Source organism: Ovis aries, chromosome 1 (assembly GCF_016772045.2).
Source record: "Ovis aries strain OAR_USU_Benz2616 breed Rambouillet chromosome 1, ARS-UI_Ramb_v3.0, whole genome shotgun sequence".
Classification (NCBI taxonomy): Eukaryota; Metazoa; Chordata; class Mammalia; order Artiodactyla; family Bovidae; genus Ovis; species Ovis aries.
In genome coordinates this window covers 273005255-273022550 of record NC_056054.1, presented here as the reverse complement: position 1 = coordinate 273022550, position 17296 = coordinate 273005255, and the positions used below count along the sequence as shown (strand labels likewise).

At 43.4% G+C, this 17296-nt stretch overlaps 1 protein-coding gene across 2 annotated transcripts in view; it reads left to right on the top strand.

The window, feature by feature from the left end:
• The first annotated feature begins 1225 nt into the window (after window positions 1-1225).
• Window positions 1226-17296, top strand: part of COL6A5 (collagen type VI alpha 5 chain) — a 166537-nt gene continuing 150466 nt past the window's right edge. For both annotated transcript variants that reach the window (XM_060406600.1, XM_060406598.1), the window contains exon 1: window positions 1226-1389. The gene's annotated coding sequence lies outside the window, so the exon portion shown is untranslated. The remainder of the gene's footprint in view (window positions 1390-17296) is intronic.

Below are 17296 nucleotides of genomic sequence, written 5' to 3'. Positions count from 1 at the left end.
GCAGCCTACCAGGCTCCTCCGTCCATGGGGTTTTCCAGACAAGAGTATTGGAGTGGGGTGCCATCGCCTTCTCCGAAGCTTATAGCAAAACACCATCTTCTGAGAAAGATCATTTTGCCCCTTACTAGTGAAAAAAAAAATGAAATCAGCCATTAGTTTTACACCTATTTGTGTTCTCCTTGTTAAAAATTAATAATGAAAGGAAAAAGTCCTGACAGCTCTCCTTCCACTTCCTTCTCTCCATTCTTTCAGCCCCATTCTTTCTGAAACACACTTAAGAACCTCCTGATTCACTTCTGAAGCTATTCTGGAACGGAGAGGCCTGGAGCTCTAATGGTCCTTGCTAAGCAAGGGTCTTTTGACCTTTTAATAAACTTTCCTCTTGACCTTTGTGGAGGACAAAAGAGCCTGGCCTCCTGCAGTCCATGGGGTCACAAAGCATCAGACATGACTCAGTGACTAACAACAGCTTGACCTTTTTAATAAACTTTCATCAGTGTTCAGTAATTTCCATATTTCTTCAAGGACAATGGAGAAGATGGCAGGCTGAGCATTGAGGGGATAGGCTGAATTCAACTGCACAAGCTCGGAATAGGTTTATCCATAAAATTTCAATTGTGGGTTCACCTCAATGGAAAAGAAAGAAGCAAGCAAACACTCCATCCGCCTAAGAACAGGCAATGCTTTTCAAGTGCATCATTGGGATCCCTGCGAGAAATCGAGTCTTCACTCCTGTGGCCCACCCCGCTCCCAGCCCCCTCCCAGCCCTGCCCTTGTTGGGAGCTGCTGGGGAGCTCCTGCCCCCTCTAGCCCAGCTTTGCCCTCTGCTCCCTCTCGGACCTCAGCTCCCCCAGACATTGCCGGCCCTCTGGCTCTCTGGGAACGCTCTCTGGTTGTCTGCAGGCTGGCTTGGAGGAGACTGCAGAGTAAACCGTTGGAGCCAAATGGCGAGTCCTCAGCTCAAGTAGCAACAGTGACAGTTCAGCAGATAAAAGTTGCCCTGGGTTTCTGAGAAACCGCTTTCTCAAGTTTTTTTTTTTTTTTTGGCAGCCCCCGGCTTCCTCCGAAACAGCTGCTGGCAGCTGCGCAACGAGCCAACAGCTGGAGAGTCTCTGGACACTCACATGAAACCCACGAGGAATTAATAGTCCAGCTCAACCCCCGCCCCCCCCCCCGCCCGGTGGGGCGAGCCCAGCCAAATTCACCGGTCCGCGCGTTTTAAAGGGCCCAGCAGGGCGCGGGGCGCTCGGTACCACGCGCGGTAGAGCGGGGACCTAGCTCCGCACTTCCCCACCGCGCGCCGTTCCTGCGCCCAGGCGCTAGTGCCGCCCTTGGGAAGCAGGGGCCGTGCCCGCCGTTCCGAGGGGCCCCGGGCCCTGGGAAAGCTCGGTGAGTGCCCGTTGCAGGGGCTTGGGGCATAAAATGGGCGGAGGAGGGCTCCGAGGGCAGGTAGGTAGACATGAGTACATCCTGGTAATTTTTGCCCCTGTAGGATGCTGTCAAATCCCAGACTCTAAGGAATTTTGCAAAACTGAGACCAGGTTCTGAAAGGTTAGACTCTGAATTGAAAAGGATCGAATAGTGCTATTCGGCGTGTCCAAGGACAAGTAGCAGCTCCATCCCCTGGCACCTGGTTAGAAATGCAAGTTCATGGGCCCCACCCCACACCTGCTGAGCCTCAATCTCTGGGACTGGGGAGTATGTGTGTTAACAAGTCCTCCTGGAGATTCTGACCCTGCAGAAGTTTGAGAGCCACTGACTTAGAGATCACTTGGGTCTAACACTTGGGCCCCTTACTCCATGCAGGAACCCTGACGTAAACAGTGACCCGTAAGGCATCAGTTACTGAGGTAGATTCGGACACTGCATCATAAGAACTTTGAAACACTCATAGTTTGTAGAAATTGCTACTCTGTACCAAGCTGTGAACTACCGTCTCTGAAATTTCCTCGAAACAGCACTCACTAACAAACATCTCTGAGTTTCTGCTGTGTGTCAGGTTAGTTTCTTTCAAAATGAAGAAGGGAGTTATCTGGCTCTTGAGATTTTCAAACTGCTAGCATATTTTTCCTTTAACCAGGATCTTTGTAATTGGGTGTAGTGTTTCATATCTCATTTTTATTTTGTTTTTTAGCATTTAATTGCTCCTTCTGAAGTTATTTATTATTGTTGTTAACTCAGAATGCCAGAATAGATATTTTGGAAGAGATGTATTTAGTTTGTGAGTGAGTTCTGAACAAAATTTTTAAGAAAAAAAAAGATTCACATTGGCAGGACATAGTTTTTATCTTTGTATTAGTTTATGTAATATATTTTACAAGTAGAATAAATAGGGATCCTGAAATTTCTTATGAATCAAAATGAGAGAGAAGATTTGTCCCCTTTTCTGAAAAGCCCAATGCCAGAGCTAGCTACCTCGTAGGAACTCTGAAAAGGAATCAGTTGCTATGGGGATGCCCCTTGGAAACAATTACGGGTGCCAGGTATATCCAAATCATGTGGTTCCTCATTCTCCAAGGTTCTGAACAATTTCTGTAGATGAGGCTGTCTCTTCATCACTGCTGAGAACTTTACTCATGAAATATTCAGTGATGAAGGTTCTGTGAATGGTTTGCTTTCAATTGTGGGGTTTTTATTTTTGTGCGTTTTTTTTTTCTGCTTCTCCTTTGGTGGCTTAATTTAAATATTATGTCTAAATCCACTACTGACTTATTCTGAGACTCTGGGAAAATGTTGTATATATTGCTCAGTTTCCTGGATGCAGGAGGTGTGGTCTTGAGGTGGCACTTGCCAGCATGATTTCAAAGTATCACCCCAGAGCTCCCTGCATGCTGTATGGTTACAACTTGGATTCTACTAATGTGTTAAAGCAGAGAAAATGCTTAATATGATGACCATATAATTATGTATGTATGCATGTTTTAATTTAAAACATCTGAAAGGCTTGCTCACAGATGTCAAAGGCTAACTAAATTCTCTTTGAAAACAACTTTGGAAATGTTGGTAAAATTTTACGCCATTCCTAGGAATGTCATGAGCGTCTGAAAATAAAGTTTGCCCCGTAGACTTTTCTGTATTCCTCAGAATCATGCCTGTACATACTTGTTCATAAGAACTCAAGGAACATATAATCAGCATCCTTCTGTAACAAAGTACAAGGTTTATGACATATATCTTGTGTTCATGTTATTTTATGTTGTGATTTTCCACCTTCAAGTTCAAATCACCTTCCAAAAGGGAGGACTTTGGAATCCTGGAATATTTACCTAGAAGCCTTTAGCTCCAGCAGTGAGGAACAGAAATTCACTTGAAACGTGCGCTTTTCACGGCACTGCGGTTTCCTTTTAGGATGCTACTGTTAGTCTTGCAGGATCTAGTTTCAGGTCCTCTCTGAGCGGGTACAAAGGAGAAAAAGGTAAGAGCTGGGCAAAACCGGGACCTCGGATACAAACAAGATGCACGCCCCCCTCCCTCAGGAGGAAGAGCGAACCTGTAGTGCCTGCAGCAGTTGCCAGCATTTTTGTTACTCCTGTCAATCCCTGGTGCCTGATGGCACTGCCCTAGATTTTTCTGATTTGTTCGAATTCTGACTTTTCAAGCCATTCATGGGGGGGGGGGGCGGTTATTCTGTAATTCAAGACTGGGTCTCTGAAAAGCCACTGTAAAATGCCACATTATTTGCAGGGCCCAGATGATACCTTGAGCCTTCTCCCTTAGCATGGTTAACTAATTATCTTCGACAATAAGGGACATAAAGAGACCTGAATAGTGAGTTGCTGCTGCTGCTAAGTCGCTTCAGTCATGTCCAACTCTGTGCGACCCTGTAGACGGCAGCCCACCAGGCTCCGGGATCCCTGGGATTCTCCAGGCAAGAACACTGGAGTGGGTTGCCGTTTCCTTCTCCAATGCATGAAAGTGAGAAGTGAAAGTGAAGTCGCTCAGTTGTGTCCGACTGTTAGTGACCCCATGGACTGCAGCCCACCAGGCTCCCCCGTCCCTGGGATTTTCCAGGCAAGAGTACTAGAGTCGGGTGCCGTCACCTTCACAGGAGAGCCTTATGAAGACAGTGTAAGGCAGTGGAAAGAGCATCATCTTTACATTTAGAGAGACCTCAAGTTTTGGGACAAGATGTACTACCTTAATTTCTCCATCAGTAGTACAGGCATAATTATACTACACAAAGAAATATTTTCTGCTGGGTCATCCACTTTCTCTGTGTATTTCATCAGCAAACTTTTGCGACAAAGGAGGTTTGAAAATGTGTTTTTGTAGCTGAGCATGTTGCCCCATTCATTGATATAGAGATTCTCTTGATAAAGATGTAATAATGGGCAATGGGTAGGCAACTAGAAATCTATGTAGCTCAGATGCTGAACAAGAATGTACTTTGAAGAGCAAGTGACAGTGGATGTGTTGGGTACATGTGAGTGCATTGGAGAATAGAAGGTGAGAGAGAAAGTGCAATAACAAATTTCTAGGCAACTAGGTGGCTTGAGGATGTTCAAGTCAAGCAGACAGGCCCTGAAATAGAAACGCTCTGGGCATGATTGCTGTTGTTCAGCCACCAAGTCATGCGCAACTCTCCATGACCCCATGAACTGCGGCACATCAGGCCTCCCTGTCCTTTACCATCTCCTGGAGCTTGCTCAAACTCATGCCCATTGAGTCGGTGATGCCATCCACCATCTCATCCTCTGTCGCCCCCTCTCCTCTTTCCCAACATCAGGGGCTTTTCCAGTGAGTCAGCTCTTACCACCAGGTGGCCAGAGTATTGGAGCTTCAGCTTCAGCATCAGCCCCAGCCCTTCCAGTGAATATTCAGGGTTGACAGCCTTAGGATTGACTAGTTTAATCTCCTTGCTGTCCAAGTGACTCTCAAGAGTCTTCTCCAACACCGCAGTTCTAAAGTATCAATACTTTGGAGTTCAGCCTTCTTTATGGTCCGGTTCTCACATCCATACATGACACTGGAAAAAGCATAGCTTTGGCTCTATGGACCTTTGTCAGTAAAGGTATGTCTCTGCATTTTAATACACTGGCTAGGTTTGTCACAGCTTTTTTCTTCCAAAGAGTGAATGTCTTTTAACTTCATGGCAGCAGTCACCATCCACAGTGATTTTGGAGCCCAAGAAAATAAAATCTGTCACTGTTTCCATGATATTATAATAATAGTGATATCTCTATCTAGGTCTTGAAGCAGTTTATTAAATGATTATATCTAAATCTTGCAGTAATCCTGAAACTTTTTATTATTATTATTATACTTTATTTTACTTTACAATACTGTATTGGTTTTCCCATACATCAACATGAATCCACCACTGGTGTACATGAGTTCCCAATCGTGAACCCCCCTCCCACCTCCCTCCCCATACCATCTCTCTGGGTCATCCCAGTGCACCAGCCCCAAGCATCCTGTATCCTGCATTGAACCTAGACTGGCGATTCATTTCTTACATGACATTATACATGTTTCAATGCCATTCTGCCAAATCATCCCACCCTCTCCCTCTCCCACAGAGTCCAAAATACTGTTCTATACATCTGTGTCTCTTTTGCTGTCTTGCATACAGGGTTATCGTTACCATCTTTCTAAATTCCATATATATGTGTTAGTATACTGTATTGGTGTTTTTCTTTCTGGCTTACTTCACTCTGTATAATCGGCTCCAGTTTCACCCACCTCATTAGAACTGATTCAAATGTATTCTCTCTAATGGCTGAGTAATATTCCCTTGTGCATATGTACCACAGCTTTCTTATCCATTCATCTGCTGATGAACATCTAGGTTGCGTCCATGTCCTGGCTATTATAAACAGTGCTGCGATGAACATTGGGGTACACGTGTCTCCTTCAATTCTGGTTTCCTCGGTGTGTATGCCCAGCAGTGGGATTGCTGGGTCATAAGGTAGTTCTATTTCCAGTTTTTAAAGGAATCTCCACACTGTTCTCCATAGTGGCTGTACTAGTTTGCATTCCCACCAACAGTGTAAGAGGGTTCCCTTTTCTCCAGCCCCTCTCCAGCATTTATTGCTTGTAGACTTTTGGATTGCAGCCATTCTGACTGGCATGAAATGGTACCTCATTGTGGTCTTGATTTGCATTTCTCTGACAATGAGTGATGTTGAGCATCTTTGCATGTGTTTGTTAGCCATTTGTATGTCTTCTTTGGAGAAATGTCTGTTTAGTTCTTTGGCCCATTTTTTTATTGGGTTGTTTATTTTCCTGGAATTGAGCTGCATGAGTTGCTTGTATATTTTTGAGATTAGTTGTTTGTCAGTTGCTTCATTTGCTATTATTTTCTCCCATTCCGAAGGCTATCTTTTCACCTTGCTTATATTTTCCTTTGTTGTGCAGAAGGTTTTAATTTTAATTAGATCCCATTTGTTTGTTTTTTTTTTAAGTAGATGTGTTTATTACTATTTCATTAATGAAGAAGGTGAGGCTTAAGATGGCAAGAGCACACGCCCAGTTAGTAGAGACCTACCCTGGACCTTAGCTTTACTTTACTCTGTTCATCTCCTTAGTAGAGAGGGAGCAGGTTGTAGAAGAAATGAGAGAATAAAGATGACCCTGTGATTAGGTAAGAAAAAAAGGAAAGAGGGAGGTAACATAGTCAAAAGTTTCAAACAGTGTAATGATATGAGAGTCTAGCCTACCTATTAGGGCTTCCCTGATAGATCGGTTGGTCAAGAATCTGCCTTCAATGCAGGAGACCTAGGTTGGATCCCTGGGTTGGGAAGATCCCCTGGAGAAGGGAACAGCTACCCACTCCAGCACTGTGGTCTAGAGAATTCCATGGACTATACAGTCCACGGGCTCACAAAGAATCAGCCACAATTGAGCAAGTTCACTACCTGGGTGCAAATCAAAGTTTCATCATTTAATAGCTGTGTGACCTTGGGTGGGGCTTCCCAGGTGGCGGAGTGGTGAAGAACCCACCTGCCAGTGCAGGAGATGCAGGGTCAACCCCTGGGTCGGGAAGATCCCCTGGAGAAGGAAATGGCAACCCACTCCAGTACTCTTGCTTCGAAAATTCCATGGACAGAGGAGCCTGGTGGGGTACAGTCCATGGGGTCGCACAGAGTTGAACATGACTGAACATGCACTTGCTTGGGGGAGATAGTTAACATCACCATCTTCTTTTATCTTATGGGCAAGTGGTAGCAGTGACCCACAGAGGCCATAGCTAAGAGAAACAACTAAAAATTGATTGAGTTAATTGAGGTTGCTGACAAAATTAATCCAGAAAAAAAGAATCAGTAGCTTCTGTATAAAGCAGTAACAAGCAGCTCAAAGTATAATGAGAGGAAAATGTCTGTTCCCAATATCAATAAACTACAAAATAGCTGAGAACCATGAACGTGAAATGTGTTCAACAGACTTCTGTTGGATCCTAACTTTACTCCCCTTGCCCCTCATCCCCTTACCCCCAAAGCATATTCAAAACCTGCACAAAAAAACCAAAGCACCAATGTGGGTATTATGCAAAACTGCTTCCAATAAAGAAGGAAGCATTTGGTATGTGCCAAACAGAGATTAAGAATTATTGCATAAAAAGAAGAAAATTACTCCAAATTCTAAGGCATTAGAGAAAACAGGTTTATAATAAAAGTGGTCAAAAAATGTAAGACATAATGAAAGGGAAAGCCAAGAAAAGCACAAAAGGAAAATAAAACTGTCACAAAACCAAAACCCATGTTAGAAGCAACTAGATATGTCAACTTTGTGGAAAATTGAGCTTTGACTTAAAGGGCAGTTTGGGGAAACATTTCCCAGATTGCAGAGCATATGAACAGAGGAAGAAAACTGGTTAAGGAGAGTAATGGTGATAGAAGACAAATAACAGACAAAAAGCACAAAACTATGAGGCTTTCCAGGAAAAAAAAAAAAAGAGAGACCAAAGGGAAGTGAAGATAAATATAAAACATATTGCATGTCTTTGGTCTCAAACTATCGTTAATTTCAAGATGCACCATTGATTTAAAAATAGCTTTCAAGAGAATAAAAGTAAATGATCAATCACTGCATGGACATGTTACTTACAAGTTATTTCTTAGTTTGAGAAACACCAAATGTGAAAAAAAATCTTTTAATTGAAGAAATATGGAATTAGATGAAAACTTTGCCCAAGTAAAAGAACATCTGAATTGGCAGATCAAAATTCTCAGTCTCATCATGTTCCAGAAAGGCAAGAACAAAGATTAGCATGGTGTTATTGAGATTAATAGATACATTATGTGGGCAGAAAAATTAAAAATAAATTAGGCTAACCAAATGAATCATCTCAGTAACACCAGCTTCTGGAAGACAATGACTCAGCAACAAAGAACTAAAAGGAAAAATGAAATGGATGAGACCCAAGAATATATAGCCACATTGTATATATGGCTTGTGCTCTTTTTCTGTTAAATAGGACTGATTTAGAGTGCTGGCAAGTTGAAAATGTATCAGAAAGACATTCACAATTATGACAGACTTCAGAATATATGACTTAATCCTTCACTACACAACGTGTTTTCAGAGGACCAGCATCCTTTAGGGTCTTGTTAAAAATACAGCATGCACTGCAGAGCTATTCAGTCAGATCCTGCATTTTAAAAAGACACCCAATATCTGGACAAAACTTTAAATCAAAAAGATACATGCAAGACTATGTTCATGTAGTGCTATTCACGATAGCGAGACATGGAGAGCACCTAAATGCCCATCGGCAGATGACTGGCTAAAGATGTGGTATGTATAGACAAGGTGGTACTATTCAGGCAAAAAAGACAGTGAAATAATGCCATTTGCAGCAACATGAACGCACCTAGAAAGTGTCATACTAACTGAAGTAAGTCAGAAAAAGAAAGGCAAATACCACATGACATCCGTTATACGTGGAATCTAAAATATGACACGAATGAGCCTATGCAAGAAACAAACAGACTCACAGACATAGAGAACATTCTTGTGGCTGCCAAGGGGAGATCGGAGCGGGGAGGGATGGAGTGGGGATTTGGGATTCAGTTCAGTTCAGTTCAGTCACTCAGTCCTGTCTTATTCTCTGCGAGCCCATGGACTGCAGCACTCCAGGCCTCCCTGTCCATCACCAACTCCCAGAGTTTACTCAAACTCATGTCCATTGAGTCAGTGATGCCATCCAACCATCTCATTCTCTGTAGTCCCCTCTTCCTCCTGTGTTCAGTCTTTCCCAGCATCAGGGGCTTTTTCAATGAGTCAGTTCTTCCCATCAGGTGGCCAAAGTATTGGAGCTTCAGCTTCAACATCAGTCCTTCCAATGAATATTCAGGGTTGATTTCCTTTAGGATGGATTACTTGGATCTCCTTGCAGTCCAAGGAACTCTCAAGAGTCTTCTCCAACACCACATTTCAAAAGCATCAATTCTTTGGTGCTAGATTTCTTTACAGTCCAACTCTCACATCATACGCAGCCACCGGAAAAACCATAGCTTTGACTAGATGGACTTTTGTTGGCAAACTAATGTCTCTGCTTTTTAATATGCCTTCTAGTTTGGTCATAGCTTTTCTGCCAAGGAGTAAGTGTCTTTTAATTTTGTGGCTGCAATCACCATCTGCAGTGATTTTGGAGTCTAAAAAAATAAAGTCAGTCACTGCTTCCACTGTTTCCCCATCTATTTCCCATGAAGTGATGGGACTGGATGCCATGATCTTCGTTTTCTGAATGTTCAGTTTTAAGCCAACTTTTTCACTCTCCTCTTTTACTTTCATCAAGAGGCTGTTTAGTTCTTTGCTTTCTGCCAAAAGGATGGTGTCACCTACATATCTGAGGTTATCCCAGCAATCTTGATTCCAGCTTCTGTTTCTTCCAGTCCAGCGTTTCTCATGATGTACTCTGCATAGAAGTTAAATAAGCAGGGTGACAATAGACAGCCTTGACATACTCCTCTCCTGATTTCGAGCCAGTCTGTTGTTCCATGTCCAGTTCTAACTGCTGCTTCCTGACCTGCATACAGATTTCTCAAGAGGCAGGTCAGGTGATCTGGTATTACCATCTCTTTCAGAGTTTTCCACAGTTTGTGGTAATCCACAGAGTCAAAGGCTTTGGCGTGGTCAATAAAGCAGAAGTAGATGTTTTTCTGGAACTTTCTTGCCTTTTTGATAATCCAACAGATGTTGGCAGTTTGATCTCTGGTTCCTCTGCCTTTTCTAAATCCAGCTTGAACATCTGGAAGTTCATGGTTCATGTACTGTTGAAGCCTGGCTTGGAGAATTTTGAGCATTACTTTACTAGCATGTGAGATCAGTGCAATTGTGCGGTAGTTTGAGCATTCTTTGGCATTGCCTTTCTTTGGGATTGGAATGAAAACTGACCTTTTCCAGGCCTGTGGCCACTGCTGAGTTTTCCAAATTTGCTGGCATATTGAGTGCAGCACTTTCACAGCATCACCTTTTAGGATCTGAAATAGCTCAACTGGAATTCCATCACCTCCACTAGCTTTGTTCCTAGTGATGCTTCCTAAGGCCCACTTGACTTCGCATTCCCGGATGCCTGGCTCTAGATGAGTGATCACACCATTGTGATTATCTGGGTCGTGAAGATCTTTTTTGTACAGTTCTGTGTATTCTTGCCACCTCTTCTTAATATCTTCTGCTTCTGTTAGGTCCATACCATTTCTGTCCGTTATCGAGCCCATCTTTGCATGAAATGTTCCCTTGGTATACCACAATTTCTTTATCCATTCACCTGTCGATGGACATTTAGGTTCTGCTAAGCTGCTACTGCTAAGTCACTTCAGTTGTGTCTGACTCTGTGCGACCCCAGAGACGGCAGCCCACCAGGCTCCGCCATCCCTGGGATTCTCCAGGCAAGAACACTGGAGTGGGTTGCCGTTTCCTTCTCCAATGCATGAAAGTGAAAAGTGAAAGTGAAGTCGCTCAGTCGTGTCTGACTCCTAGCGACCCCATGGACTGCAGCTTACTAGGCTCCTCCATCCATGGGATTTTCCAGGCAAGAGTACTGGAGTGGGGTGCCATTGCCTTCTCCGCATCTAGGTTCTAGCTATTGTAAACAGTGCTGCAATGAACAATGGGGTACACGTGTCTCTTTCAATTTTGGTTTCCTCATCAAAAAATCTACGAACAATAAATGCTAAAAAAGAGTGTGGAGAAAAGGAAACACTCTTGCACTGTTGGTGGGGATGTAGATAGAGACAGCCACTGTGGAAGACAGTAAGGCAGTTCCTTAAAAAACTAGGAATAAAACTACCATATGACCCAGCAATCCCACTCCTGGGCATATACCCTGAGGATTTTTTTTAAACATGGTGTGGGGCATGAGAAGATTAGCCAAGATGGTGTGTTCAGACTCTCTCTCCTTTGTTTTGTAAATAATGGCTATGTAACAGCATTGGATGGCATCACCGACTCAATGGATATGAGTTTGGTTAAACTCTGGGAGTTGGTGATGGACAAGGAGGCCTGGCGTGTTGCGGCTCATGGGGTCTCAAAGAGTCGGACACGACTGAGCGACTGCACTGAACTGAAGAGCTGAGGTCATTTATAGCACTGCGCACACACGTCATGAGGTACTCATTGGTCACGGGCGGCTGTGTGCAGAGTGCCTTTTCACCTGGAAAAGCCCTGAAGGGTTGTGTGAGGTTATGTTGTCTTATGCTGTGTCTGCTGCTACAGCTGCTGTGTCAGCCAGGAGAGAAGCAACGCAGCTGCAGTTGCTGCAGCTCTCCAGGCGCTCAGCTCGTGCCTGGCCTACCTGGGGTTCAGCAAACAGTGCAGGCTGTTCAGTGTCCAAATTTGCTGGCATACTGAGTGCAGCACTTTCACAGCATCATCTTTTAGGATTTGAAACAGCTCAATTGGAATTCCATCACCTCCACTAGCTTTGTTCGTAGTGATGCTTTCTAAGGCCCACTTGACTTCACATTCCAGGATGTCTGGCTCCTGACAGCAAGACAACTGGCATCAGAAACAGGATCAACAGTACAACTGGCATAGTCGGCAGGATACCCAGCGGGTAGGGGAGCCTGAGGCTCCACTGGATGGAGGAAGCCAGTGGCCACCAGATAGCATGTGGTACTGGGTGACTGTGGTCCTCTTGGGCGTCGGCTCTGGTGGAAGGCTGGGAGGCGGTGGACGGTTCACCAGAGAGCATTGGAAAGGTGTTATGAAGGTGGTGAGTTCCCCTTTGCTGAACACTGCTTGGAAGAGCTAGAGCAATGTATATTGGTGTTCGAGCAAGAGCCCTGTGACGGTGAGGAAGCCGGCATCTCTGACAGCCAGGCGGTAAGTGTTGGTGATGATGAACCTTATGAGACGGCGGGAGTGGATTCACACTGCCAGCCCCGCCGTGTGGTCCAATGTGGGAAAGCTCCCGGATATTATGAGTGAATGGCACACCCATGCCGACTTGACCCAAGGGGTGAGAGAACTGGGCATGAAGCAGTCGGTATTTAACCCAACGACCTGAGTCCCAGATGATGAGCGTTTTTCTGGCGGCATTTGATACACCATTTGGAACAATGCCCCGCCTACCTCTTCTGGATCCCTGCCTGCTCTTCTTGCACCCTATGGGCCCCCCCCCCCCCCCCCCCATCTGTGAAGGGACCTCAGTGGTGGCTCGCTTGGGAGAAACAGAGGGGCGGCAGCAGGCAAAAGGTGTCAGGAGTGTGAAGACCCCGCTGCGGGGCTGAACCGGGAAAGGCCCCGTCCGGGTCATGCGGATGCAAACGTGGGCTGATTCGTGCAGAGGTGTACTGTAAAGGCTGCGTCCTCTCTTGCAAGTTTAGAACAGTGTACGGTGTAAAGTGTAAAGGCTGTGTCCTGTGACGTGCTTCTGACCTCTGATTCTCTTGCAGAGTTAGAGCAGTGTGAACATATTCCACACTCAACAGTAGAACATATTCCAAAGCATTTGGAACACGGTTAGGGTTAGGGTTAGCATTTGGGATATGCGGGTGGGCTGTGAAGGCCACAACAACCCCCTTTCTGGTGGACCCGGCACCTGTGGCGTGTTTTGCAATTCCTTAATAAAAGTCCCGCAGGGGTGGGGTTGCCTCTGCGGAGGCCTTCCTGCACTCCCACGAGGACAGACAGCGGACCGGACTTGGCCACGGCAGACAAAGGCACTCCACCTATGGATGGCGGCCCTTCTAGCCCCGTGAGGGCGAGGACTGCCACATGCGTTCCAGGTGACACCCGGAGTTGGGTTTTGCTACGTGTTGGGGATGTAACAGCTTGTTCTTGTAGCTGATGCAAGAAGTAAATCTAAGGGTCAGCGTTACTCCCCAAGGGAAAATCGCACATGCGCCGGGCGTAGAATGTGAGGCGAGAGACCCTGAAGGGGTGGAGTGCGTGGAGAGGGCAAATTAACCGGGCTGGCGTGTTCGGGCTCTCTCGCCCCACGTTTTGTGAATAATGACTATGCACCAGCTGAGATCGTTATAGCACTGCGCATGCGCGTCGTGAGGCGCTAGCTTGGTCTGGGGTTGCTGTGCGCAGTACGCAGCGTAAGCCTCACCTGGGAAAGCCCTGAAGGGTTGTGTGCGGTTATGTAGCTGTGCTGTTTGCTGCTATGGATGCTGCGTCAGCCAGCAGAGAGGCTGTGTTACGGCTTTCATGCCAGAGAGGAGAGAATAAACGCATCTGCTGTTCCTACAGCTCCTCTCATTTTCTTCCAGCCTCTCATCTTGCGCCTTGCCTACCCTGGTCCAGCGAGCAAGGCGGACAGTGTGAACAGCAAGACAACTGGCGTCACAAACAGCATCAGCAATACACATGGTTAGAAATATATGTTACAAACTAACTGCCAGCATATCACACTTTAATGGTGAAGCATTTGAAAATTTACCATTAAGTTAGGAACATTAGCAACATCATTATTTAACATTACTTTCAAAGTTCTGGTCAATATAACAGGATAAGATAATATAAGAGATAGACATTTAGGAAGGAGGAGACAAAGTAATCATTATTTCCATTTAAATTCAGAATATACTAGGAAAGTCTAGATGACTCAACAAGAGTGTTCAGGAAAGTGGCCAGTATAAATAATCATTTAGTAAAGTGAGTAGAAGAAGAGATTCCATTTATAATAACAACAAAAAATATAAAACACTCAGGACTGTGTATATTCATGTTAAGAGTGTATCCAGGGCTGCTGCTGCTGCTGCTGCTGCTAAGTCACTTCAGTCATGTCCGACTCTGTGCGACCCCATAGATGGCCGCCCACCAGGCTCCCCTGTCCCTAGAATTCTTAAGGCAAGAACACTGGAGTGGGTTGCCATTTCCTTCTCCAATGCATGAAAGTGAAAAGTGAAAGTGAATTCGCTCAGTCATGTCCTACTCTTAGCGACTCCATGGACTGTATTCCACCAGGCTCCTCCATCCATGGGATTTTCCAGGCAAGAGTACTGGAGTACTGTGGGGCAGGAGTACTTGCCATTGCCTTCTCCGGTTTCCAGGGCACTACAAGACAAACACTGATGAGGGGAAATGGCTCTTAAGAATCTTAGGTATATAGTTCATAGGAGAAATAAAATTTGCAAGCTCACTAGTAATTATAGGGATTCAGAGAGCCATGAAGTAATATAAATTTCCCTCTTGATTCAGGATTCCAAAACTTCAACAGTGTGTGATGAGAATGGGAAGAAATAAGTTCGCATATGTTCCCAGGGAGATGTAATTTAGTACCACATTTTTGTTGCAGTTGTTTAATTTTGATTATAATTTTAGATATACATTCCCTTGACCCAGAGTTTCCCCTCCTAGTAAGTGTTTCTATAAAAATACTTTTCCCTTGTGCTGTGAAGTTTATTGCAACATTGCTCAGAATTGTGAAAAAATTGGAAACATTCTAAGTATTCATCTATAGAGAGTTGGCTAAATGAGTTAGGATACATTGGTATAGTGGAGTACTTACTGTACAGCTGTTAGGAAGAATAAAGTAGATACAAGAGCGGAATTAATAATAATCATTGTTAACAGAGAGTTAACAATAATCATTGACCAATCAGAAAGGATGTTGCTTTCAACTAGTGTGACAATACTGGTCAGGGACAATTATTATGGACTTTCAAATAACAAAGTGGATGAACAGCTAATATGAATATTAATAAAGTATGAATGAGGTAGATACATTTAGGAAGAATAAGCCAACAATTGGTTTTAAAATTTAAAAATTCATACCGAGCAGGATAATAGAGAGAGATTAAATCATAATATTAAACTTGTCTAACTATTCAGTGCAAAGCTGGCAGCCTACTACCAAACAAATTTTATTGAAACACAGCTTTATAGGGCCAATTTATCCATTCAGTACAGAAGGCATAGAGAACAGGGCCCACAGAAGTCAATGAAATGCATGAATTTCTTCAAAAGATAGAAAAGAAATCAAATTTTTAGGGTCAAAATATTTAATTTTTTCTCACATCAGGAAAACAATGCAATGTTAGAGCCCACAAAAGTCTATTAATTTTTGCCAAAACAAACAAAAAATAATTCATGCATCTAAAGTTATTTAAATATAATTTTTAATTTACTTTTGTATTGGAGGGAGCCCATAAGCCAGAAGTTGGTAGGCCCCACAGAAGGCCTAAAGCAGTTCTGCAGCCGTGCTGGTGTGTTTGCGTATTGTCTGCAGCTGATTTTGCAAGTGCGGAACTGAGTAGTTACATTGTACACAAAGTCCAGGAAAACTTTCCTGATCCTTGGCTTAGTGTATTAGTACTCATGCTGTTCAACAAAATCATCTTTATAAACTGAATTTTACTTTTCATACTATCCTGACCATGAACTTTTAAGAAAAAAGTTATATTTTTTAAATTCTTTGTATTAAAGAAGGAATGTCAACTATGGCAGTTAAAAATTTTAGAAGGGAATAAAAATTTAGAAGGAAAATAACCAAATAACCCATATTTAGATTAAATTATTTTCATGCCAGACTTCACAAAAAATGTAAAGAGAATGAAGACAAAAAGGAAATTTTAAGGGGAAAAAAAAAATCTCCAAATAGTATGCTCTTCCAAATAGACATAAGTGGCAGAAAACATCTGCCTTCTGTGGCATGGATGTAGCATAGTGACCTCATGAATAATTCAGCAGCTGACACTGTTAAGAGTATTGTTCCTGAGATCTAATGCCTAATTCTGCTACTAAAGTTTAAAGAAAACAATACTAACTCACAAGCTTGGCATACAATTTTAGATTTATTTTTGGATTCCTCAAATTTGTATTATGATGGGTCTATTTTAGCTTAGACTAAAAACTCTTAATTTTAAGATTCAGACTCTTGGCATTCAGGTGTCATAGGCCATGACTCATTTATTCATAAGAAGATTTCTGGAAGATTATTTCCAAACTGGCATGAGTTTTGTCTCTAGGGATGGGAATGTGTATCGTGTGGTTTACCAACATGGAAGGGCAGTGGAAATGGTCCATGTGGCTAAGAAGGATCAGATTGTTACCAACACTGATTAGATTTGCCAGCTCATTGGGATACTAGGAAGCAGGTCAAGTTGGGTTTAGTAATGTTTTTAAAGTCTCTGTGTACCCCTTTATGCCTATTCCAGGTCAGACCACTCCCACCTCCCTGCCCTTGGTACACCATGCTCAAGGTCACATAATCTATCATCCAAACTGGGCACATCAACTGTATTGAGGTATAATTCATGTACAATATAATGCATCCATTTTAAGTGTATTTTTTAAGTTGTTTTGGCAAATGCATACTTCCATCTAACCACAGTCAAAACAGAGAGCATTTTTATCATCCTTGGCAGTTTCCTAATGCCCAGACTAGGCTCACAGAAAAACTGAGCAGGAGGTACAGGAAGTTCCCATATGCTCCCTACCCCCACACATGAACACACACAGCCGCCCCCCACGCCCCCACCAAACTGATTCATTGGTTATAACTGATGAACACCTTAATTAATTGTATTAACTGTCTTAATTGTATTAACACATCACTATCACCCAAAGCCCATAATTCACGTTAGGGTTTACTCTTGCTGTTGCATATTCTATGGGTTTTGGGACGTGTATAATGACACGTATCCACCATTATAGTATCATAGAGAAACCTTCATTCCCCTCTCTCCACAAATGCTGGCAACCTCTCATCTCTTCACTATTTCCATAGTTTCCTTTGCCAGAATATTGTAGAATTGGAATCATATAGAATGTAGCCTTTTGAAATTGGCTCTTTCACTTATTAGTATTCATTTTAGATCCCTCTAAATCTTTTCATAGCTTGTTAGCCCTTTTCTTTGTACCACTAATATTCCATGGTCTGTTGTATCAAAATATACTTATC